Raw genomic sequence first — 25,088 nt, 5'->3', positions numbered from 1 at the left:
CAAAAGTCTGATAGACTACATTTTATAAAAAGTACATACAAACCAGGCATCAATACCGTTGCTTTGTATGATCGGACATTTTGAGCTTGCTGCTGTATCGACTGAGTGGAATCAATACAATTAGTATCGATTCACAATCAACAAAGACCATATATGGGAAAATCTCTGATCGGTGATTTTGATTGCATCGTATTGCAGCGCCCCTTTGATGATGTTATAAAGCACTTGCCCCAACAGTCTGTTAAAGGCTATATGGGGATCTTTGTGTGCGAGTAGCTCACAGATCCTTGAGAGATCTGGACACTGTCCGATCATCAGCGAGCTCCTCAGGCAGGCGAGACTGCGTTGGCTGTTGTCTGTGCATTATGAGGTGTTAAATATCCCACGCAGAGGAGTCTGCTTATAGGACAGATAAGAGGTTCTTCACTGACCGTGCCCCGTGTCACCTGAACGTTAAATGGGGTCCCGGTAATTCAGTGTCCATCGCTGAATCATCTTTCACCATCACCACGCGTCCATTAAGGCCAATGCGACGAGGCCATAAATAGACGCCGCGTTATAACGGGGGGGAGGGGGGGAGCAGGAGAAACGTCGTACTACGTGACATCACAACACCCTGCACACAGCCATAGTGGCTGATTAGGGTGCGCATCGTTCACGAATATGTGGTTTAAGTGGTTGAGAGTATATTTTGGTGTAAATTGATCACGATGCATTGCGTAGCCTGCATTTAAAATTTCATGCGTGGGTGTGTGAGCAGATATGAGTGGGTGATTCTAGATTTGAAGCTTTTGTGACTGCAAGGATTCATACTCTTAGTTCTTTCGGTAAAGTCACGTAGGTAAAAAAATGAACCAACTAAACGTCCCTCTCTAAAACCCTCGGCTGCTAGACCTCCCAGACTCTATGGTCTTCCCAAGATCCATAAAGAAGGCACCCGCTACGACCCATCGTGTCAACGATTAACTCTCCTACCTACAAACTAGCCCGTTTTCTATCAGACACTCTACTTCCCTTCACAGGCAAGACCTCTTCGGCAGTACTCAACTCAACCCAACTAGTCTCTTTGGTCAAGGACATGGTACTATCTCCTGATGATATCCTCGTTAGTTTTGATGTAGTATCCCTGTTTACCAAAGTTCCAGTGCCTGATACCCTAACAATAATTGAGGACTTGGTCCAACATGGATTGAATTCTGATGTACCTGCGCTGGTTAGGCATTGCCTCACCAACACTTATTTTACCTGGAATGGCACCTTCTACAAACAAAATGAGGGTACCCCTATGGGCTCCCCCTTGTCACCAGTGATAGCCAACATGTTAATGGAAAAGTTTGAATCAGACGCCATCCAGACATCCACCCTGCGTCCTTCCCAGTGGAAGAGGTATGTGGATGACACTTTCGTCATTTGGCCACATGGCCTCCCAGCATAGAACCACTTTTCGGACCACATCAATTCCAGACATCCATCCATCAGATTCACCATGGAAGTGGAGAAAGATGGCAAACTACCATTCTTAGATATTCTGTTTGAGAGGAGACCTGACGGATCCTTGGGACATTCTGTTTACAAGAAAGCCACCCACACAGATTCTTACTTGAAACCGGATTCTCACCACCACCCATCTCAAAAGAATTCTCTCATCAAAACGCTATACCACAGAGCTCATGGCATTCCTGACCAACACCACCTGGCCAGTGAATTGAGACATGTACATCGGGCCCTCAGGATGAACAGATACTCTGAACGCACCATCCGCCAAGCTGTTTCTCCCACCATACAGAAACAGCCACTTGAACTCTGATCAAAACTGTCACGTTACCATACATAGCAGGCGTGACCAAAAAGATCTCCAAAATTCTAAACAAACATAAGATCCAAGTCCGATTCAGTACAGTACATAAAATCCGTGATCTAATTCCATCTGTGAAAGATGTCATCCCTGACTTGCAATACCCTGGAGTCTATAAACTGAGTTGCAGCTGTGGTGACTGTTACACTGGGGAAACGAAACGTCATGTCTCTGATCGTGTCCGCGAGCACAAGTCAGATTTGAAACACGGCAAAATTGAGTCGTCCGCCGTTGCCGATCATTGCTACAACTCGGTGGGCTCTCATGAGATTGTTTTCTCCGAAACTAAGGTGCTCTGCAAGCCTTCTGGCTACCATCAAAGGTTTGTACACGAAGCCATTCAGATATACAAACACAGACATAATTTCAACCGTGATGATGGGTACAAACTTAGTAATCATTGGAAAGATGTTATCAACCATGCCAAAAAGATTTAATTACACATTTTTGGACCATCTTATTTAACAGGTACTATTCTACTTCATCCCCAGTGTTTAACAGTACTCTCCTTTTTTGTATTTGGGTTGTCACCAATACTGGGTTAAACAACATGCGCAGTGTCGTTCTCTTTTAGCATGTGTCCTTTAGCATGCCTGTTGTTCTCTTTTAGCCCCCCCCCCCCCCCCAATATGTTCCATTCATCGGCTACCACACTCAGGTAAGCTCCTCCCCCCTCCTCCCCTCCTTAACTTGTATTTTAAGAACTTGTATCTTGGAATTTTTTGCCTCACTTGATACAGTAAATCTAGCTGTGACGGTCCCACCTGATGACGGAGACTTGTGTTGTCTCCGAAACGTCGTGATTTATTATTTTATTTTATTTCTATTATTACTTTTATTTAGATTTTATTTTTTACCTATATTGTATGTGTTGGATTATGAAATTTTGATAAAAATAATAAAAATTAAGAATTTTCAGAAAAATGCGCAAATCGCATTATGTTAATGTGTGTATTAACATGCATTAATTATGATAATGTATGTAATTATATGCATACATTATGATACTCACGGAGATAATCGTAGTAATTTATGCGGATGCTTGTGATTATGTTACTGTGAGCAGTTATGATAATTAGGCTCAGCTTCGTTTACCCAGTGTTATATCAATCAGGATAACACGATTATCATCGATTAAACGTTTACCGATTATCTTAGTGTGTTTATGTTATTTTAGGTCTCCAGTTTCAGATCTCATCACAGGCTACAGTTCTCAAGAATAAGACAGTTTTGCATGGACTTGGAAGAAACACTCGAGACTTGGTGTTAAGCAATTTTAATTCTAAACAAACACATGACACTAGTATGCAAAAGCAAGTATACGTCAATAAATTCATGGGCAAGATTATGCAATTAAGGAAAATGGATGACTAAAACATTCCTTATGTAACTCGACGGCAGCAACTGCTTTGCACGATCAGTTGGTAGTGAACGCACCACCTCGAAATGGCAACCCTTTTTGAAACGCAAAGATAATTTTTTTAAAGTCTTATTCGTGTGCGTGCTGTGTGTGCGTTGTCCCCTTGTAAAATTAATTCATTCTTAGAGCCGGGAGTTGTGTCGTTAGCTTGTGTGGTGTGGGAGGATACAAACAGCGGCCAGAGGTTTCCTCTGGGTTGGGCGTGGCCGCAGCGAGTCGTGCTGCTCGGGGCGTGCTGCTCTTGCGCTCTCTCTCCCTCTACTGCTAGATGACGAGTTGGCACGACGCTCGGTGACGCCCGGGTCGTGCTGCTGCTGTGGCTCTCTCCTTGATCGTTGCCAACTTCACACGGACACTCGCCCTTGCTTCAGGCTGTGTTGGCTTGTGGCTTTGGACGACGCGGCTGTGCTCACTGGGTGGTGGTCGGTCTGAGTATCAAACACACTGCGCATTCGGTGGCACTTTCTCTCTCTTGGTGGCAGCCCCCGGCTTCTCCACTGCTCGATTGATCGTTGAGTCGACACGATGCTCGCCGTCGCTCTGGACGTCTTGTCTGTTTACACTGGTCGTTGGTAGGTGTGCCCTCAAACACACGGCACATTCGATGGCGCTGTCCTCTTCCTCACAGCCGTTTGATCAGGCTTTCTCCACTGCTTCGCGCTCTCTGCTTTGCATGCTTGGTCGACGCTTGGCGATCTCCGCCCTTTTACAGGTTGATTGCTTGTCGTCACTCGTCACTTTCTCTGCTCTGTGCTTCCCTTGTTCGTGCAGCTGCCAGCTTCACTCGCACTTAACTTCGTTCTGCGAGAAGCGACACCTGCTATCGGCATCGGTGTTTCGTTTCCTCACGACGCTCCGCCAGCCGGAGCACGGCTGAAACCCAGCCCCGACCCAGGTTGAACTCGGACATCTGCGACTCGAACGACCCCTCCTCGTCCCATCACTTCTCGAGGCACAACCGCCCCAGCTCTCTTGCGAGCCCCGTCGCAACGCTGCATCGCAAGCCGAGTCGCGAGACTGAGCGTGACTCGAACAGACTGCACTCAGACTGTCACCTTAACGATGTCTCGTCGTCCCATCTCTCCTCGAGGCACGATCTGCCCCAGCTCTCTTGCGAGCCCCGTCGCAACACTGCGTCGCAAGCTGAGTTGCGAGACCAAGCGCGACTCGGACAGACTGCTCTCAGACTGTCACCTTAACGACGTCTCATTGTCCCATCTCTCCTCGAGGCACGATTTGCCCCAGCTCTCTTGCGAGCCCCGTCGCAACGCCGTGTCGCACGCCGAGTTGCAAGACTGAGCACGACTCGGACAGACTGCTCATTCGCTATGTGCGCCCGTGCCTAACTCAAAACGTGACTCCCCTCTCTGCGCATTCCTTGCGAGCGGGCAACAAAACACAAACAGAGCGAGAAGAAGCAGACACCCCCGCGACCCCTCCTCGCGACCTTTCCTAACCCTCCAAGCATTCATGGGCCATCTGTTTGTGCCGGACCGTTGGAGACAAAGGTGGCTGAGGAGATTTTTGCAATACATTTATATGGCCCTGTGTGTTACATTTATTCTTGAGTTATATTTTAATGTCCTGAGGTTAAGTGCAACTAAGTTTCCACGTACGCTTCCTGGAATTCGTACTCTTTAGTTTTTAGGAAGGTCATGTAGGTAGGCAACATATAATTCTAAATAATATGTATGCTGTGAATACGAGTAATATAAGAGAATTACTAATAATAAAAAAAATTTTTGTTTGTTGGTTAATTCTCTTTGTTAAGTTTCTACTTTTCGGTTAGGAAAACGTTAAGAAAACGCGAGTGGCAACCGTTATTATCCTTTACTCTGCTCTGCACCCCCTCCGTGCATATCAAGATGTCTTGGGAGGTCAGGCCATCGATCTTTGTCCATCTGGATGTCTCTGACCTCTCTGTGACCGACTTCTTACCAGTTTAATGGCCGTTTCACAGATTCCTGGTGTGCTTGGAGTGGGTTGTTTTCATTATTTAATTGAAAAAAAAGATATAGATATAATAAAAAAAAAATTCTTAATTATTCTTAATATTAATAACAGAAAACAGGGCATAGATACAACACCTACGTGACTTTACGGAAAAAACCTAAGAGTATCAACACAGAGACCCAAGGGCTCGCACGTGAATGTGTGGTGATTTAGTTGAAGGTGGAGGGGGGGTTACCAGCCCCTCACACCCATCCAGAACTCCCTGTGGCTACTGGTGGCTGCGAGGCGACGTGAGGTTCACAGCTGGTCAGGGTTGGCGCTCCCCCCTCCCCAAATTGACATTTCTCACAACCACCGCTGCATTATCGACCGTCACCATTCGCCAATAAGTGACAGTAACGTCACCACGGCAACTGTGCCAGGCGCACTCTGAAGCCACGGGAAGTATCGAAGGCTCGTTGACTGGAGATCCTGGAATAGACCCAGGTGCCATGGCTTGGCTGACAGATGACTGGCAGATGCACCACCTTTACCCCGTACTGTGCCAAATTGCTGCATATTTATCATCCGGTGTTCCGCTCGTTGTTGTGAGCGTCACTCCTCCGTTGTTGTTGGAGGGCGAGTGTCTCCAACTGCCAAGTAGAAGCGACCTTCACGAGTCTCCCCCGCAGAGGCCGATCCCGACACCGCTGGTACCAGTCGACGGCAAAGCCCACTCAGCTCCACATCCTCCCGTACCGCATCAGTCCACCTCCACTCCAGCCCATGCTGTGCCGGCCTACTGACGCACTCACCCACTCATATTTGCTCACGCACCCACGCATGAAATTTTAAATGCAGGCTACGCAAAGCATCGTGATCAATTTACACCAAAATCTACTCTCAACCACTAAAACCACATATTCGTAAACGAGGCGCACCCTAATCAGCCACTATGGTTGTGTGCAGGGTGTTGCGATGTCACGTAGTACGACGTTTCTCCTGCTCCCCCCCCCCCCCCGTTATAACGCGGCATCTATGGCAGGGGTGTCCAAACTTTTTGCAAAGAGGGCCAAATTTTATAAAGTGAAGATTCCCGGGGGCCAATAGTTCCTTCCGACATTTTTACCACAAAAGTTACGTGAAAACACACACTGTTATAAAACAATTGTCATTGTCACAATTACCTTTATTTTTCAATTGACAATGTAAGCCACAACTCTAAAAACACAATTCTGCCTTTCAATTAATCAGATAACATTGAACAAACGGTATAGAATACCTTAAATTTCCATGAGTTAAATATATTTGCCTCATGAACATTTTAAACTGGAGTTATAAGTAATACAAAGAGAACTGTTATCATTCAACTTTAAAACAAGTGAATTTTGCCCTTGTCTTTTACAAGATCTTTCAGAAAGCAAGAGTTTGTGTCACATCTACAGGTACATAACATCAACAGTTATAACCAAATCTCATTCAAGAGTTTAATAAAACAAGTGCCATAAGTCCAAGTGCATTAGTGTGCTTTAGGCTTTTCATTGTTAATAGTGACATGTTACCGTTCAAAACACTCAATTTCAGATGTATCAAGGAACAGATAACTTGCTGACACTAATGAGAAGGGTGATACTGAGATCTAGATTTCAGTAAAGAGACCAGGTCTGGCTTGAGGGCAGTGGTTGAGATGCGAAAAATGCCACGCAAGTGGGAGTCACTCATCCTTGACCTCAATCGGTTCTTGTTTAAGTTCATGACTGAGAATGTTTACTCACACAAATATGTGGAGCCGAATAAGCTCAACATTTTCTTAGCGAATGACCGCATTTCAGGAAACCTGCTTTTGTCCAGCTGCCGGTAAAAGTTAACAAGAGAACAGTGCTGATGTTTCCCGCGGCACTCATCGTCAAACTGCAGCTCAATGAGCTCCAGCTGCAGCTGTGGAGGAGCATCAGGGTCCACGGAGAAGGGGGAAGAGAAAAGCAACATGTCCTTTTCAATAACTGCAAAGTCCCGAAAGCATTTGTTAAATTCCACAGAAAGTGATGCGATAGCTGTTGCATAACTCATTTGCGCACCGATGTTGTCCTGTGGGAAACTGTCAATGACCTCTTTCAAAGCTGGGAAGTTCGCGGTGCAGGGCTCTGTTTGGGACAAGTGTTTTTGGAAAAGTTGCAGTTTGGTTTCAAAGGCCTTGATGTCAGCATATAGCTGGCTCACCACTGCATCTTTCCCTTGAAGATTAACATTCAGCGCATTCAGTTGCTTCGTTATGTCAACCAAAAAGCCAGATTTGCCAGCCATACAGGACGGACAGTTCTTCCATTGGTTGTCTTTTCTCACCCAAAAAATGTCCAATTTTCTCTTTGAGAGAGAAAAATCGCTGCCGTGCGGACTCCCGACTTAGCGACCTCACATCGTTGTGATATATTACGTCACCGTATTCAGCCTGGATGTCACGCAAGAACTGCTGAAACTGTCGGTGGTATAGAGCTTTAGAGCGAATATAATTGATTGCCTTTGCCACTGGTTTCATAACATCGTCAAATTTGAGATGTTTGGCGCAGAGAGCCTGTTGGTGAATGATACAGTGAAGTTTAATAGCGTTGCCTGCTTCTTCGCTGACTTTATTGCAGATCAGTGTGGACAATCCACTTCGCTCACCAGCCATGGCAGGCGCACCATCGGTAATGATCCCATAAACTTTACTCCATGGTAGTTTCATATCATCAACAGCTTCACAAACAGAAACGAATACATCTGTTCCTCTGGTTTGCCCTTTAAGGCTTTTGAGGTCAAGTAGCTCCTCTGTCACGTTCATGTTGTCATCAACTCCTCTTAAAAAAATAAGTAGTTGTGCAGTGTCAGATGCATTGGTGCTTTCATCGCAGGCTAATGAGAAATAAAAGCCACTCCCCTGTCCCCCAGTTGTCTCTGAATATCTGACGATATGTCCTCAACTCTCCGTGCCACAGTGTTGCGTGCCAGGCAAACATTAATAAATTCTTGCTTCTTCTCGGGGCAAATGTTCTCCACCATTTTTATGACAGTCTTTGATAAACGCACCTTCAGTAAAAGGTTTGCCATGTTTAGCTATTAACATGGCCACTTCGTAGCTGGCTTTGGTGATGTTTTCCTTTGACTCACAGGCCGGCGTGAAGAATCGCTGTTGCGATGCCAGAGCAGCTTGAAGTTGCTTTACTTTTTCAGCGCGGTCACTCCCTGTTAGCTTGTCGTATGTTGTAGCATGTTTAGTCTCGTAGTACCTCTTTACGTTGAAATCCTTAAACAAGGCAACCGTCTCTTTACAAATTAGACAAACACAATTTCCTCGATTTCCAGTGAAGAAGTATTGTAATTCCCACCGCTCCTGAAAGCGGCGACCCTCACTGTCAACTTTTCTCCTTTTTTTTGCAGTCGCCATGGCAGCAATAATTCGAGAAGGGTTCGGGGCACGGATGCAGAGCCACAGAGCATTACAATGGTGCTGCCACCATGTGGCAGAAGGAGGAATTACATCTTTAAAGTTTTACGATTTATTCTGACAGAGCTAGCGAGCCATAAATAACACATTATAAGACCGAAGCTGCGGGCCGTATGAACATGCCTGATCTATGGCCTCGTCGTATTGGCCTTAATGGACGTATGATGATGGTGAAAGATGATTCAACAGTGGACGCTGAATTACCGGGGCCCCATTTAACATTCAGGTGACACGGGGCACGGTACGTGAAGAACCTCTTATCTGTACTGTAAGCAGACTCCTCTGTGTGGGATAGTTAACACCTCTTAATGCAGACAACAGCTAACGCAGCCTCGCCTGCCGGAGGAGCTCACTGATGATCGGACAATGTCCAGATCTGTCAAGGATCTGTGAGCTACTCGCACACAATGATCCCCGTGTAGCCTTTAACAAACTGTTGGGGCAAGTGCTTTATAACATCAAAGTGCTTTATAACATCATAAAAATCACCGATCAGATTTTACCATATATGGTATTTGTTGATTGTGAATCGAGACTAATTGTATTGATTCTACTCAGTCAGCTCAAAATGTCCGATTTTATATGAAATATTCTGCGTTTCACAGATAATACAAAGCAACGGTATTGATGCCCGATTTGTATGTACTTTTTATCTAAAAAAATTAATTCAGTCTATCAGACTTTTGTGTTAAATCGCTCTGCAAAAAGTCCTTTTGTATGCTTATAAATCAATGTTATGCTAATGCCAAATTTAATCATAGCCGTGACTCGGTTTACTCGATCCTCGATCCTGTGAGTGTACAATTTTATATTAAACTTCATTTACTGAGTGAATACAAGACCACTTATATGCTGATGTCCATTTTTATCATAGCTGTGATTCATTCAGCCATTCACTCACTCAGCCACAAACTCACTCGGCTACACACTCACTCAGCGACTCACTCAACTACTCAGCCGCTCACTCACTCAGATATTCACTCACTCAATATTTAACTCAATCACTCACTCAACCAATCATTCAACCACCCAATCACCCACTCAATCACTTACTCTACCGCTCAACCATCACTCTCTCACTCACTCAACCATTCACTCACTCAGCCACTCACTCACCTACTCAGCCACTCACTCATTCAGCCATTCACTCACTCAGCCACACTCGCTCAACGACTCACGTACTCAACCACTCATTCAGCTATTCACTCACTCAACCACTCACTCATTCACTCCGCCACTCACTCATTCAGCCATTCACTCATTCAGCCGCTCACTCACTCAGCTATTCACTCACTAAACCACTCGCTCACTCAACTACTCACTCCCTCAACCACTGACTGAACCACTCAATAAACCACTCACTCACTGAACCATTCACTCATTCAGCCACTTGCTCAACCAATCACTCAATCATTAACTCAACCACTCACTCAACCATGCACTTATGCACTCAAACTCTCATTCAACCACTCACTAATTCACTCAACCACTCACTCACTCAACCATTCACTCACTTGCTCACCCAACCAGTCACTCAACAACTCGCCCAACCACTCACCTAACCACTCACTGACTTAATGACTTACTCAGCCAATTACTATCTCACTTACTCAACTACTCTTTCACTCAGCCACTCACTCCTTCACTCAGCCACTCACCCTTTCACTCAGCCACACACTCACTCAACCACTCAACCGCGCACTCACTAAGCTACTCACTCACTTAATCACTTACTCTACCACTCAACCATCACTCTTTCACTCAATCAGCCACACTCGCTCAACGACTCACTAACTTAACCACTCAGCCGCTCAGTCACTCAATCACTCAACCACTCGCTCCCTGAACTACTCACTCCCCTCAACCACTAACTGACTGAACCACTCGTTCAACCATTCTCAAATTCATTCAACCACTGACTCAACCATTGTCACTGGATGAGCGAAATTGAATGGTGCAACTGGTTTTGCCGTGTTAAATGAGATATTTTTACAATTCCTGCTCGGATACTGTACGTTTAGATGGCATGGCTTAGTACAGTGCATACGGCGTTTTGCATGGAATGTGGTCGTGTCTCCAGCAGTTATCTTTCGAACGAGAGTCGTAAAATTTGGACACCTTCTAGGGCACTCGGATCAGATGAAGAACACCAAATTACATGCAATAGAAAATAAATTTCGTCGAGTTAAGGACAAAATTGTGACGTATTTGTTAATACCATTGGTGCCAATTTATACCGGTAATAAGTATTATTTTTGAAAAAATGTTTTACATCTGGATTCAGTCCTTGTTCGACCAAGTCTTCAATAATTGCTATGGTGTCAAGTACAGGTACATTGGTGAACAGAGAGACTACATCGAAACTGACAAGCAAATCATCCGGAGAGAGTGAGATGTCCTTGATTAGAGAAACCAAGTGAACTGAGTTAAGTACAGCTGAGATGGACTTGCCAGTAAAAGGAAGCAGAGTCTCAGATAGAAATCGGGCCAGTTTGTAGGTGGGTGAGTTAATCGTGGAGACGATAGGACGGAGCGGGGTACCTACTTTGTGGATTTTAGGAAGGCCATAAAATCTGGGTGGTCTAGCAGCCCAAGGTTTTAGGGAGCTCTGCTTGGTCTGATCAATTAGAGAAGTCGACTTAGTGATAGCCACTTCCGTGCCCTCGTCGAGGAGGCCGCTCTGCTATCTTACAGTTACATGCTAATTTCTCACATTAACATCACTCGCCCCGGCCACTTCTTTATGACCCTTGACCTACACCCATTTCAAACCTTTTAAAAAGTCTACCTCAGCAGCAGACCATGCTTTCCCACCTGATGATGGACGCTTGTTATGCGCCCGAAACGTCGTGATTTAATTTATTTTATACCTACGTGACTTTACCGAAAGAACCAAAGAGGTACAGTACATTATATATTGACCCTCAACGAATGAGTGGCTGAGTCAAACCCGAACCAAGATTTGAACCTGCAACCTTCCCGATTGCAAGCCGCTGGCTCTACCACCAAGCAACCTGGCCAGGTAAAATATTATTACGTGGGACTTAATAGGTGCCCGCTGAGAGCAATAAGCCCAACAGTGGATGTCTATGAGGCTGTACCACAAGACTGTGTGTGGGGTGCAAAGCTGCTAGATTGGTCAACTCAAAATACTTTGTGAAGTGTTTCCCAAGACCTCGTATAATCCAAGTGCACATGCTTCTGTCCACTAACTTTAATAAAGACACCACGATTCATTGATTCCAGTCAATTATCATGGCCAACAACATGCAATAAATGTTTAAAATAATGTATTATTAATCATTTGCATTTGTAACACTTCCTTCTCTACATTCCCACTGGTGTGGATTCTGTACCATTATAGATTTCATAATTTAATATTTTTACAGAACTCAATTGATTCCTAATGTAGATTCTATCGTAGTATTGTATGGAGGTATATTGTACAGAGTATTTGCACAAAATAATTTACAGCTATTTCTAAGCAATGAATGAAGGCCTTGCCACGCCAGGTTGTTTTTTTTCACCATACTTCATGTGAAGAGGCCGCAGGGAAATGTTTCGGGCAGCAGAGGGCAGTGCAGAAAAAGCCCATGTTGTGCAGTGAGTCTCTGGTTTAAGACCAATGCTTCCCACCTTCAACCTCCATAAAAGGAGCCGAGAGCGGGGGTCTTTGAATCGTTGACACTACAAAAGTATTAATGAGGAAAAAAATACTTGTGTAAGTTGTGCCAGGTCAGGTGCTACCAGATTCTGCTCAGGCCCATGGACTAAAGGGAATGTAGAATTTCCACCACTGGGTCAGGGTGACCAGTGGTGATGTCCCAGAGTGTTCGAGGTCGCTGCGCCAGCACGGCCGAGCCATGCACTCATTTTCAGGCCTCCAAAGTTGTCCTGAGCCATGACCACCGGTCATATAACACTTGTCACCTGTAACTTTCACAAACGAGAGGGATCGTCTGCTCAGTAACTTCCCTTCATGAACACTCACTCCGCCCGTAACACTTGGGTTTGAGCCGTGGCCTCCCGTCGGTCAGGGAGACACCCCCATTGCCGCTCGTTATGGCACCATCTCTCCACCCTCAACCCTTTCATCCATTCGGTAAGTGTGCGTGCATACACCTCCACACTCATTACGTCTGCGTAACGGTGGCACAGTGGTTAGTGCACTGCGCTCTAACCCCGGTGATCTGAGTTCGATTCCCACGAGCGGGCCCTCCCCCCGGTCGACTCGGCCTTAAATGAGTAACAAGTGCAGCACCGGGGAAACAAAGCCGGCTCCCTGCCCATTGCTGTTCCTGCGGGCTCTACGCCCGCCGTGTCTCACCCTACGCCCACCATGCCTCATTGTGCTGTCCCCCTGCTGTGAGTAGACGCAGCATGCGGACGAGAAAAGACTACGGACCGACGTGGAGCAGTGCCTTAGACAGATTGAGGCACGCGCAGGCCTGGAGCGCTACCACGACGCCACTTTCCAGTAGCTGCTGCGCAGGAGTAGCCGCCTCCCCATCTTACCGAAGCAGTTTAATATGCTGCCACGGCTGTCCATTCGTAATTGGGGGTGGGGACGATTATTCTCGTAACGATGATCTAATACGAATGAATCTGTAAAGTTGTTGTTGCTGTTCGGGATTTACCCTGTAGAAAGCTGGCATGATCGGTTGAAGTGCATATAACTACTCAAAACATGACGCCGCTTCTGGCTGAGACCAATTGTGCCCAGATCATGATGACGGCGTTTGTGGTGGCTTGCGGTACGCTTCTTAATTTGAGGTGTCACTGGTTCGGGGCAGGCTGACGTTGCCTGCGATTCTGAGCTCGCAGGGAGATCTCCTCTTATTGCTGAAATCGCAGCTTGTGGTGCAGCAACCCGTCCTCCAGACGCGGCGTCCCATCCTGCAGATCCAGCATCCCGTCCTGCAGATCCGGCGTCCCGTCCTGCAGATCTGGCGTCCTGTCCTGCAGACGCAGCGTCGGTGTTCTCCCGACGCGGTGCCTCATTCTCCCGATGGAAGCCTGCCGTGCAGGAAGTGCGTAGCAGACAGCAAATAAGACACGTTTAGAGAGATGTCCACCTGTCATTCTGGCATGAGGATTGGCCTCCCTTTACGAGATGGTAATGTTACTAAAATAGGAGAAAAACTCATGTGTACACATACTCTGTGATGCATCCCGACATGCATTTGTCTTCAGAAGTATTTAACCCTTTCCATTTCTGATGTAGTATATGTACGTCATCCGTTCTTTTTTCTTCCAATTCTGTTTCGATGACGTACGTATATGTCGTCGGAATAGAACCAGAAGAAAACCCAACAAAATAACTGTATTGGTACCGAGGCTCCCACAAGGCCGTGCGGGAGGGCGTGTGGCACAGTTTGGCGCCAGCTATCGTAGAGTCTGGTCGTGTCGCTACGGTTATCTGTGATGAGTACAATGTCCTTAAAAACAACAGTGCTACTACGCCTCTCTAAATAAAATTTATGCTGAGCCGCTTGCGTGTTCTGAGATTCAGCAATAAACGGGAATACCCACCCTGCAACTTGCAAATGTCTTGGAACGGGAAAGGGCTAATTTGAAAAAATGGTAGCGCTCATGCCAGGTGCTTAAGGAGTAGTTATATCCGTAGGCTGTAATGAGACCACGGAGCTCGTGGCTCTGCCAAATGGCACACCTCAACCGGGAGGGCTGAGACACCGAGATGGGTCCTTCAAGCTGTTTTGGGTAATAATCCTCTGACCGATTTGGCTGCTTTCCTATAGGTTAATTCCTTAACAGTAACACAACTTTATGCCGAAGTTTGATTGATATTGGTTTATCTTTTATGAGTGATGGTGTCCCTGCCACTAGTGACAGATATAATGCACAAATGCTTTCAACCTTAGTTGGAAAGCATTAAATAAATAAATTCAAAAGGAACTGTAATAGCACATTAACTTTCTCTAATAAGAAATAATATCTTTGTAAAAAATACCGTCATGTAAGAATATTCAGCAAAAAGTAAAGATTTTAATAAGTACAGGCTCCAGACCTTAATTTTTTTTCTTTCTTTCTTTCTATACTCATAATGCCCAATTTCTGTGTAGCGGCTTCAGATACGGTCACATTTATACACTCTAGGAATCTACATTGCACTGTATGGAATACATTTTATTAATCCTAGAAAACAATCAGCAAAACATTTAAGTACAGACCTCTATTACAATGAGCCTTATGGTAAGCATGCCAGACTTTTACCTAAACGTCGTCACCATTTTTGTTTCTTAAATATGGAAATAACATTTGATTGGCCAGAATCAACAATATTTAAGTTCAATTACAATAACTGGCTACACCAAGCATGGCTGTGATCAATGCTGTGGTCAGTGAGCATTGTGAGGTCTTTCATCATATCGCTACTTTTCAGCATCGGACTATTCTAAAGAATATTTGGGAGAGTGGATATGTAAACAGGTAGACAATCTTCGTGTGCTGGGTCTGTAAAACATCAACACATCGACAATGTTTTACATTTTCAAGGAAGCTTACCACATTTGCGGTACTCTTTGCCGATGCATTTCAAACTCTGCAGTGCCCCCGCCCTCCTCCTCCGCGCTGTGTTTCACCAAAGGTTACTCCACAAGAGGTCACGTCACCCCGGCTGCACAGGCTGCCGCACCACAGACACACCGGGGAAACCGTGATCGCAACATAGACTCTTTACTATACTGCATCATTGAACAACACCATAAGCATCACAGAAACAATGATTTTTCAAAAACAAATTACACAAACAAACTTAAAATTATATCTGGCGTTTGTCAAATTACGTCAGAGGGTCATTTTTTTGGCGCTAGCATCCCAATACAAGTTCGACATTTAAGCGTGCCTCGACGTTTTTACCCACCCCGATTGGACATCTGTGAAAAAGAGCTTTACACCTCATCGAATTCCTCCAATAAAAATATTCTGATTCTGATAAAACCACCCAGTTAGTTGAACACGAAACTTTTAAGTACAGTAGAACCCCTCTTAACGATAATTGGTTCCATGAAACCGGTCGTTAGGTGATTTGGTCGTTTAGCAAGTATAGGAAATGCAGTACACCAAGAAATCTAAAGATATGTTTCCACTTCAAAGCACAGCAGACACTGATTGTAAACAACGGCCCCCAACGCTCATGAATGGACGTCACCGATTGGCTGCGGCCTGGTGAGACCACTTTGAAGCTCGCCGATTGGCCGAAATTGGTGGTCGCGTGCTCGTTGTAAGCCCGTCGTTAACAGAGGAATGATCGATAAGCGTACACCTTTGGCTCTATGGAGGCCTATCGTTAATCGATTAGTCATTAACAGGGGTGGTCGTTAAGAGGGGTTCTACTGTAAAAAAAAACCCAGTGTGTGTCAACTCAGTCGAATCACTCATTCGTTGCTGTCCTGATCAGACGGCCCTGGGAGAGGAACGGAAACGCCTGGGCTACGGCATGGGCCTCACCCAGTGCACACACACGCGTGTGCGTGAGGGATTATTATTTATTATTGTTTATTAAAGAGATACCTCATAGAAACTTGTCTTTAAATAAGCAATAACAAACTCATTTTAAGGTTCAACACATTTAAGATGGCATGTGACACAAGTCTCCCAGTGCAATGCCGGAGGCCGAGCATGGTTTATAATTTGTCTTGACCCCTACAACTGGTGACACTTCACTAAGACGTAGATTTTCTAAGCCAATTCAATTTATATTAGTTTTTTGCATTTGGTGTTAATTTTATGCCATATTCTTGTCATTAACCCTCCAAGGCCTGACACAGATCGTCACATTGGGTATCCGTCGATTACGAACGTTCCGCTTACGAAATTTCAGGCGAACGCTATTTCGATAAACAAAATCGAATTTCCACGTTAACAAAATAAAAAATGGCACACGCCATGAGATCATCAAAGGAGCCACCCATTTCATCCACCTGCGCCAGCGTCACGGTGTCCCTGCAGTGCAACAGTGATGCCTCCACATCGCCTCAACAGTCATTCTAACATGCAGCAAATCTTTTGACGAGTTCCCTGAAAAGGTTTGTTTTAAATTATTATTGAATTTTGATTTAAAGCTTTCGTGACTGCAGGGATTCATCTTCATGGTTCTTTTGGTAAAGTCACGTAGAAGGGAAGTAATAAAATAATAAAAATAAAACAAAAAATAATTCTCATGACGTTTCGGCCACAACGCAAGCAGCCGTCCTCAGGTGAAGACTGTCTTCTCGACAGACCTGTTCTTCACCTGAGGACGGCTGCTTGCGTTGTGGCCGAAACGTCGTGAGAATTATTTTATTGTTTTATTTTTATTCTATTATTGAATTGTTTTAATATTGTTCTTAATTATTTTTGGAGCGTGAAAAGTGGTATGTCTTTAGGTTAGGAGTTGAAATGCCTATCCAAAACACATCCCTATTTTTTTTATAAATAGCAAAACCCATTCAAATTTACTAAATTTAGTTTTACGCGTGTTTTTTAATGCATCGCCTTCATAAATCAAGGGATAGCTTTCGATTTAAAGCTTTTGTAACTGCAGGGATTCATCTTCTTGGTTCTTTCGGTAAAGTCACGTAGAAGAGATATATTAAATTAATAAAACATAATATAATACAATTCTCACGTTTCGGCCACAACTCTGTCTTTCCGACAGACCTGTTCTTCACCTGAGGACGGCTGCTTGTGTTGTGGCAGAAACGTCGTGAGAATTTTATGTTTTATTTTTATTATTTCTCTTCTACGTGACTTTACCGAAAGAACCAAGAAGACAAGGGATACCTGTACTACTTACACACGCCAATGATGATACAAATGTCAACCAGTAAAGCTCACAGGTGGCTTAAGACTTTTTCACAACCGAATTAAAAATTTAAACTTCCGAACTGATTATCCAAAGAAGCTCAAAGCAGTTTGAGCGAAATGCTGTGCATTGATGTTAAATTCAGTTGTGAAGTCTTAAGTCTATGGCGAGCTTTATTGGTCTCTTACTAGTCATTCTGTACTGCCCTCCAGACAGTAACATCATAAATCTTTTCATGGAACTCTCCAACCTTCTCAACCTTTTCTTCTGTAAGTGGTCGCCGCTTTATAATAGTCGTAGAGTTTAATAACCCCGGCTCTTCGGGAAGCGGAGTTAGATCATCACCTAAGCTGTCCTCTCCTCTACAAATCTACTGTCAATGACGGACCAACACGTGTGTCAAGTATGGATATTGGCAGCACATCAGACCTAACAGTTGAGCCCAAATCAAAATGTCAACTCAATCTACTCGGAACGCCATTTCGCAGCCAACTGTGCACCATCTGTCTACCAGCCATCGAGGACAATCACCGACTACACTTGCAAGTTTGGCTACTTAAATTTTACCACGCTCTAACAAGCTTCTAAATTCCACCTCCTCCTTGGCGTCATCCATCATCCGACACAATCTGCACCAATCAACTGGACCTTAACCCCAGACATGCCATGGACACTTTAGGGCCCGTAAAATGCTTTACCAGTCATTCTATTATCATGATAACCAGTAGCGCTCGGCAGCAGCTGTTGCGTAAAAGTGCAGCAGATGCCGACTGGAAACAATCTACTTGTGCTACAGACTCAAAACTGACCACATTACAAAGTCTCATCTGTAAAGCCACCAACAAGCTCATCATACCCTCAGGTGCTTCATATAAACTCTGTAGCTAACCACCTGTGTAAGCTCTGGTCCATACTTAATGCCATTCTCCATCACAGTGGTGGCCAACGTGCGATCACCAGGCCAACTCTTCGCTGTTAAATTCGATATATTTTTAAAGAGACACACTTACCAACATTGCCTACACCACCCAGATAACATTTTCGCTGTTAAATCAACCCCCGGCCATTTTTTCTTTTGCCGCTCACTCAACACATTTCACCTTTCACACCCCGAGAGAGGTTCTCAACCCCATCCAAAATTTCCCCTGGATTTATTCCCATCCAGCGCTTCAAGCGTTGCGCCGATAAGGTTACAATGGTTTCTCATCTTGAAAACGCCTTTTTCCTATTCGGTCTTTTCCCTCCATTTAAATTGGGCTGAGTAACTCATCTCAAAGAAATCCGGCTCTGACCCCTGAAGACCCTGCCAACTACCGCCTTACTCACCAACGTAGTAACTATCTTCAAACTTCTTGAGCGAATCGCCTTCGTCCGAATCAAAGATCACGTACATTCACCCCCCAACGTCTACCTCCCCTCCCCCCTTTCAGTCTGCCTACCGCCCAGTCCACTCAAATGAGACTGCACTCATCAAGAATATTAACATTCTAGCTGTCAACTCTAATTCCACCGTTGCTCTCTTCAGTCTCGACATACATCTGCCACCTTCAACACTTGGAACAAGATTTTGATCGATTGACTAAAATCTAATTTCGACATCAGCGGCACAGCCCCTCAGTGGCTCTGCCATGTCTCTTCGAGAGAAGCTGCTACATCACGATGGGCAAGTCCTCGACCCGTCGTTGCATCCACTGTAGGGGTCTCTCAGGGATCTGTCCAGGGCCCCTTACTGTTTAGTCTACATCTACCTCATCAACGGTCACGGTATATAAAATATCACGTCTACGCTAATGAAACTAAATTATACTCCACTCAGGGCCCACTTAATTCACCTATTAAATCCCCCCCAAAGCCATAGCCCTTAATCGAGGCACCAGACAGCCGTTCATCATGGTGTCGCTCCCCCAATGTCGACATATCACCGGCTAAACCAAGTCTCTCAAACATGCTGCGTATCACCTTGGACTCCACACGCTCACCGAACAACAACGTCCTCAACACAGTAAAGAGTTATGCAATCACCATCTCAGGGGCTTCCGGGCACATCCGCCTCATGTCGTCTACAGCCACACCACCAAACACTGCCTCGTAGAAGTCGGCACTCATCTTGACAATTGCAACGCCACCCTTACTCGGATATCAGATTGACAAAAAAATCTCAACAAACTTTAGCGTCTATGAAACAACTTATCACTGGCTGTCCTTGGGATTGGGTGGTACCCAAGCAGCTTCCTTGGCTTTAATTTAAAAAATATTGCGCTGGCTCCCCATCAACTCGAGGGTACAGTACAACATTTCTATGCTGTGCCGCCGAACTCCACATCAAGGTATTCCGCCATAGCTCTCTCTACCCCTTCTCACTCCAGACCACAACAAAGCACATCGTACTATGGGGCACATCGAATACTCTACTCATCTCCCACTGCACATTCAGGCTTTCACCTGATCAGACTCCCACCTTTTAAGGATCACCCCATCCACAGGCTCTCACCTGTTTTGGCCCTCACCTGTTCAGGTCTTCACCCGTTCAGGTCCTCACCCGGTTCAGCCTCTCACCCGGTTCAGGCTGGCATATGAGAGTTTTAGCTCTGGCTCCATGCCTCTGACTTCTCAATTGTACGATGCTTCAGATTCGTGAAATGTACGCGTGCTATAAATTGTGTTTATTATTATCAAGAGGCACACAGGCGCAGGATTAAAATTTGGAAAATTGAATTTTCATGAAAGCAGCGAACACCCATGTGCTTGAAGAACGAAGTATTCAATCAGTGGCTATTACGATGACATACGAATCAGAAGCACAGAGCAAACGCTGAAAGGTGCACAAAGAATGGAGAGATGCATTCTTGGGATTGCAGAGCGAGAAAGGAGAACACATGGAACAGGATTCAAACACACACCTAAGAAATCATTTGCGACTCCAGATTAGTAAGTGGGCTTTGGCAGGACACAATGAGAAGGGATGATGGTCGATGGACAGGACTCGTCATGGAAATTCCCGAAAGGATGAACACTCCAGAGATGGAGTGATGAGATCGGTTCACACGCAAGCAGATGGACTGTGGACGTCATGGAAGTATTACAAACGGCAATGGGGTGTGGAGATCTTCACAAACAAAAAAATATTCGAAAGGAATCGCACTATACCCGGGAGTCTTCCATATACAGGGACTCTATTTATGAACTTTCAGAGGTACAAACAAACTTCCATATGTCCAGTTGCCTGTTCAGACCGAGAGTCGTAAGTTAAACCGCCGCGCAATAGATGGCGATGGTTGCTCATTATCAAGCACCGGCTTGTTTTGAGTCTCAGGACCCAAAGACTGAAAGGTTTACTAAGGTGTCGGCAGCTGTTCACGATGCTATTGCCTATTACAAGTTGATTTATGAAGAGAAGAAGAGAGCAACTGTGCAGACATCTCTTGGTAAGTTTTTCAAAAGTAGAGAGGAAACACGAGCACCAAAGGGAATTAGCATATACATCTGTAGAACATGAAGAACCAGTAGCATCATAATCTACAGGAGATTGTCTTTCGTGTACATGCTGTACAACATGTTTGGAATTGACAGAAGTAAAGTTGGACCTACAAACAAATTGACTTACGAACAAACCTCTGGAACCTAACTCATTCGTAAGGAGTCCCTGTACACCAAATATAATAGCCCTAAAAACCTACACTTCAAAAGAGCAAGGCCCTGTCATGGTGAAGAAACTTGAGTGCCTTGAATACACAAGTATCTATATTTTATTGGGGCAACCACAGTAGTCAGGTACTCAGCGAGATCAATTGTGTTCCATTCACTAACCTTTTGATACCGGTCCCCTTTTACTCTTTCTGGAAAGCTGGAGTTCAAAAGAACTCACAAACACCTCATTGTGAAAGACTCAACGCAGAAGATCGCTGGTTTTGATCTTCCGCGAAGCTCATTGGTCTACCTCAAAACACATCCGCATAAACCATCACAGATGCGGATATCTGATTCATAAATGGAATATTAAAAACTCGTGTGAGACTGTGTTCATCCAGAACAGACCGTAACAACGTATAATGATGCAATGCCCGATCCACAAATACGAAGGAGACATCCAGCAATGATACACTCCGCTGCTTCTGACGCGGTTGTTGTCTGGCTTGGCCACCTGAATGTGAAATTGAAGTTGTTGCTCTGCATTAGCTATACGCAAGATTACTTTTCCGTACACATACTGTGTTGGCTTTCCAGTTGTCCCTCAAACAATAATTTTCTATATTTCCGCAAACATGTACGTTGAACGTCGTTCATATTCCTCTTCTGTTCAACTTTGCAGCTTTCACTGTTAAGCTTATTCATGCATTTCCTGCAATTAACTTCGATTGGTTACTATAGCAACAAAAAATTTGTTTGTTACCATGACTATCGACAATGAGATGGTTAATATCTTTTCCCGTAAGATTTGTACAACTTTATTTTTCCACTGTCATTTAAGAAAAATATATTCTAAAGCACCACTGACTGGAGCCTTGGTATGAGCACATCTCCTAACATGGCTCCTCTTCTGCTGCTTTATTGCGTTACTCTCGTCATGCAATGTTGATGTAACGTTTCATCTTTTCTAGTGGTTTGATCATTTCTGTAAAATGTTTTTATCGAGGCCTGATTTCTTGAGAGCTCGGATGACCATGTGTTTCCAAAGAATTTAATGTCTCTTCATAGTATTCAATAAACAGGCATGACACCGGGTGCATCAGTCAATTTACCACTGTAAAACAAATGTTTGAACTTAAAATGGAAAAAGATATGCCATTAGTTAGGTACCATTAAACAGGGCAGCACACTTCAAGATTTTTTCCCAATCGCGTCGCATCCGACAAGAAATTTGAGAATGGGGGAGATCAAGTTGTGGAGTGTTTTTTGGAGTAAATCTCCATACACAGCGCAACAAAATATTCTGGGCAAGTTAAAGCGTCATAATTTGCCAAGCAGGGAGTCAATTACCCGAGGTCAAACCCCATCTCGTGAAACTGCAAGTTTTGCGGGCGAGTCTCAGCGAGGGCTCACCACTGAACACTGTTAAATGACAGAAAATCTAAAAGAAACAATTTTATTTTATTTTACCAGATAAGGCCCACTGAGCTGTATAGTTCTTATTCTTTGGGTCTTTCGGTAAAGTATAGTTCTTTTTCAGAAGCGAACTGGCCACAAATGATAGTTTAACAAAGTCGCTTCTCGTATGGAAATGAATTGCAGCCAAATACTCGAAATACATGTTTATAAATGTGGAGGGAAAAACCGGAGGACCCGGAGAAATATCCACACAACCACGGGGAGAACATGCAAACTACAAACATAGAGGCATCAGGGTCGGAATCGAAACCACGCCCTCCTCCATACTAGGCGAGATAGTAAACATCTCGCCACAAACATATAATACGTTTTGTTGTAGTGTATAGAAAGGCATTTGAGTGGAAACTCATTCCGTTATTCAGCTCTCATAAACCAAAGCACGAATAACAAATTAATGAAAATTAAACGTATTTTCAAACAATAATTTTCACTCAGGGTGTTTCTGCTACATTGGTGAATGTCATGCGATAATTTTTTAGTTTTACCTTTTAACGGCTGCTGCATGTTGAGGAGACAAGCGTGGTGGCGGGTGGCGACACCATGGGTACGTGGGGGGCACCGCGGGTACGTGGCGGGTATGTGGGGGGCACCGCGGGTACGTAGGGCGGCACAGCAGGCAAGTGGCCGTGAAGCTCGGCACTCCAAGTTTAGAGAGCTTCACGGTCTGTACGTATGACGGTGAACTTCATTCACACCGTACGGAGCCAACCGTGCTAGTCAGAGGTGCGTCATTTCAGTCTCGGTATCTCATTGTATATTTCATATTCCTTTATAAGCAAACATGTTACACGTTCAAGAATTGTGTCTAGATCAGCATTTTATTTCTAATCTAATCTACTTATTTAGAGCGCCTTCACTCAAGGCTCCTGAAGTAGCTTACTAAACGGTGACAGGATATAATTATTTAGATGGCAGGGGCACGTGCTACAAGTATTTAGAGATGAGTGACGGCAATAAGAGGGCAGTTAGGGATCTACACACTTAAAATGTATAACTTACGTGGACACAGAAGTGCAAGAATTACATTTTAATATGGAGCAACAGCTGTTTCTCACTAGAAACTAGTTTTAAAATCTGAAATAAACGTTTTTATATAAATCTATCAAAACCATCTACAGTATAATCAGTAGTTAGACAATGTCAACATTACCATTCCTATCAATAGTAGTCATTTAAAAGTATTACATCACAAAAAATAATACACTGTATATCCCTTAAGAATGTAATTCCCATTCAAATAATTTTGTAGCGATTTTTACGTTTACATAATTGTGGTAAACTGTATTTACAGTTAACTATAAAATACCCAACCGAACAGCTCTTGTGGGTTTGGATTTAGATTATTTTATTAACGACTAGCGGGAAGCATTGCCCAGGGGAAAATATATTTATATACAAATACTAAGCTATTGTGAAAGACCGGTGTTCCGTTTGTCCATTTGTCCGTCAACAAAATTATAACAGGCTTGCAGAAGTCTTGAATCAAAAAGTACAAGAAAATGGGGGGTAAATAGTGTATCTGAATAGCTTCCAAAAATTGACCACCCCCCCCTTAAAAAGTCCCCCCCCCCTCGTAAGCATATATACCTACACTCCCAACATACAAGAGTAGTATCTAGTGACTATAGTAGTATCTACGGATTCTGCAGGTGTATCTATTGACTGCAGTGGTCTCTACTGACTGTAGTAGTATCTACTGGCTCTATGGTAGTATCTACCTACTCTAAAGTAGTATCTACCGACTCTATAGTACTAAGTACTGACTCGATAGTAGTAACTACTAACTATACAGTGAGGGAAAAAAGTATTTGATCCCCTGCTGATTTTGTACGTTTGCCCACTGACAAAGAAATGATCAGTCTATAATTTGTATGGTAGGTTTATTTGAACAGTGAGAGACAGAATAACAACAACAAAATCCAGAAAAACGCATGTCAAAAATGTTATAAATTGATTTGCATTTTAATGAGGAAAATAAGTATTTGACCCCCTCTCAATCAGACAGATTTCTGGCTCCCAGGTGTCTTTTATACAAGTAAGGAGCTGAGATTAGGAGCACACTCTTAAAGGGAGTGCTCCTATTCTCAGCTTGTTACCTGTATAAAAGACATCTGTTCACAGAAGCAATCAATCAGATTCTAAACTCTCCACCATGGCCAAGACCCAAAGAGCTCTCCAAGGATGTCAGGGACAAGATTGTAGACCTACACAAGGCTGGAATGGGTTACAAGACCATTGCCAAGCAGCTTGGTGAGAAGGTGACAACAGTTGGCGCGATTATTCGCAAATGGACAAAACACAAAAGAACTGTTAATCTCCCTCGGCCTGGGGCTCCATGCAAGATCTCACCTCGTGGAGTTGCAATGATCATGAGAAGGGTGAGGAATCAGCCCAGAACTACACGGGAGGATCTTGTCAATGATCTCAAGGCAGCTGGGACCATAGTCACCAAGAAAACAGTTGGTAACACACTACGCCGTGAAGG

General features: G+C 44.3%; 1 protein-coding gene across 2 annotated transcripts in view; it reads right to left on the bottom strand.

Annotated features, from left to right (window-relative positions):
- Window positions 1-6,362: 6,362 nt before the first annotated feature.
- Window positions 6,363-25,088, bottom strand: part of LOC133354588 (paraspeckle component 1-like) — a 95,026-nt gene continuing 76,300 nt past the window's right edge. For both annotated transcript variants that reach the window (XR_009756605.1, XR_009756606.1), the window contains 2 exons: window positions 15,217-15,337; window positions 6,363-13,707 (listed from right to left, as the gene is read on the bottom strand). The gene's annotated coding sequence lies outside the window, so the exon portion shown is untranslated. The remainder of the gene's footprint in view (window positions 13,708-15,216; window positions 15,338-25,088) is intronic.

The sequence above is a fragment of the Lethenteron reissneri genome, chromosome 48 (genome assembly GCF_015708825.2).
Source record: "Lethenteron reissneri isolate LAM-NWPU_2019-01 chromosome 48, ASM1570882v1, whole genome shotgun sequence".
NCBI lineage: Eukaryota > Metazoa > Chordata > Hyperoartia > Petromyzontiformes > Petromyzontidae > Lethenteron > Lethenteron reissneri.
Note: the sequence above shows the minus strand (reverse complement) of the source record. Positions and strands in the feature narration are given on the sequence as shown.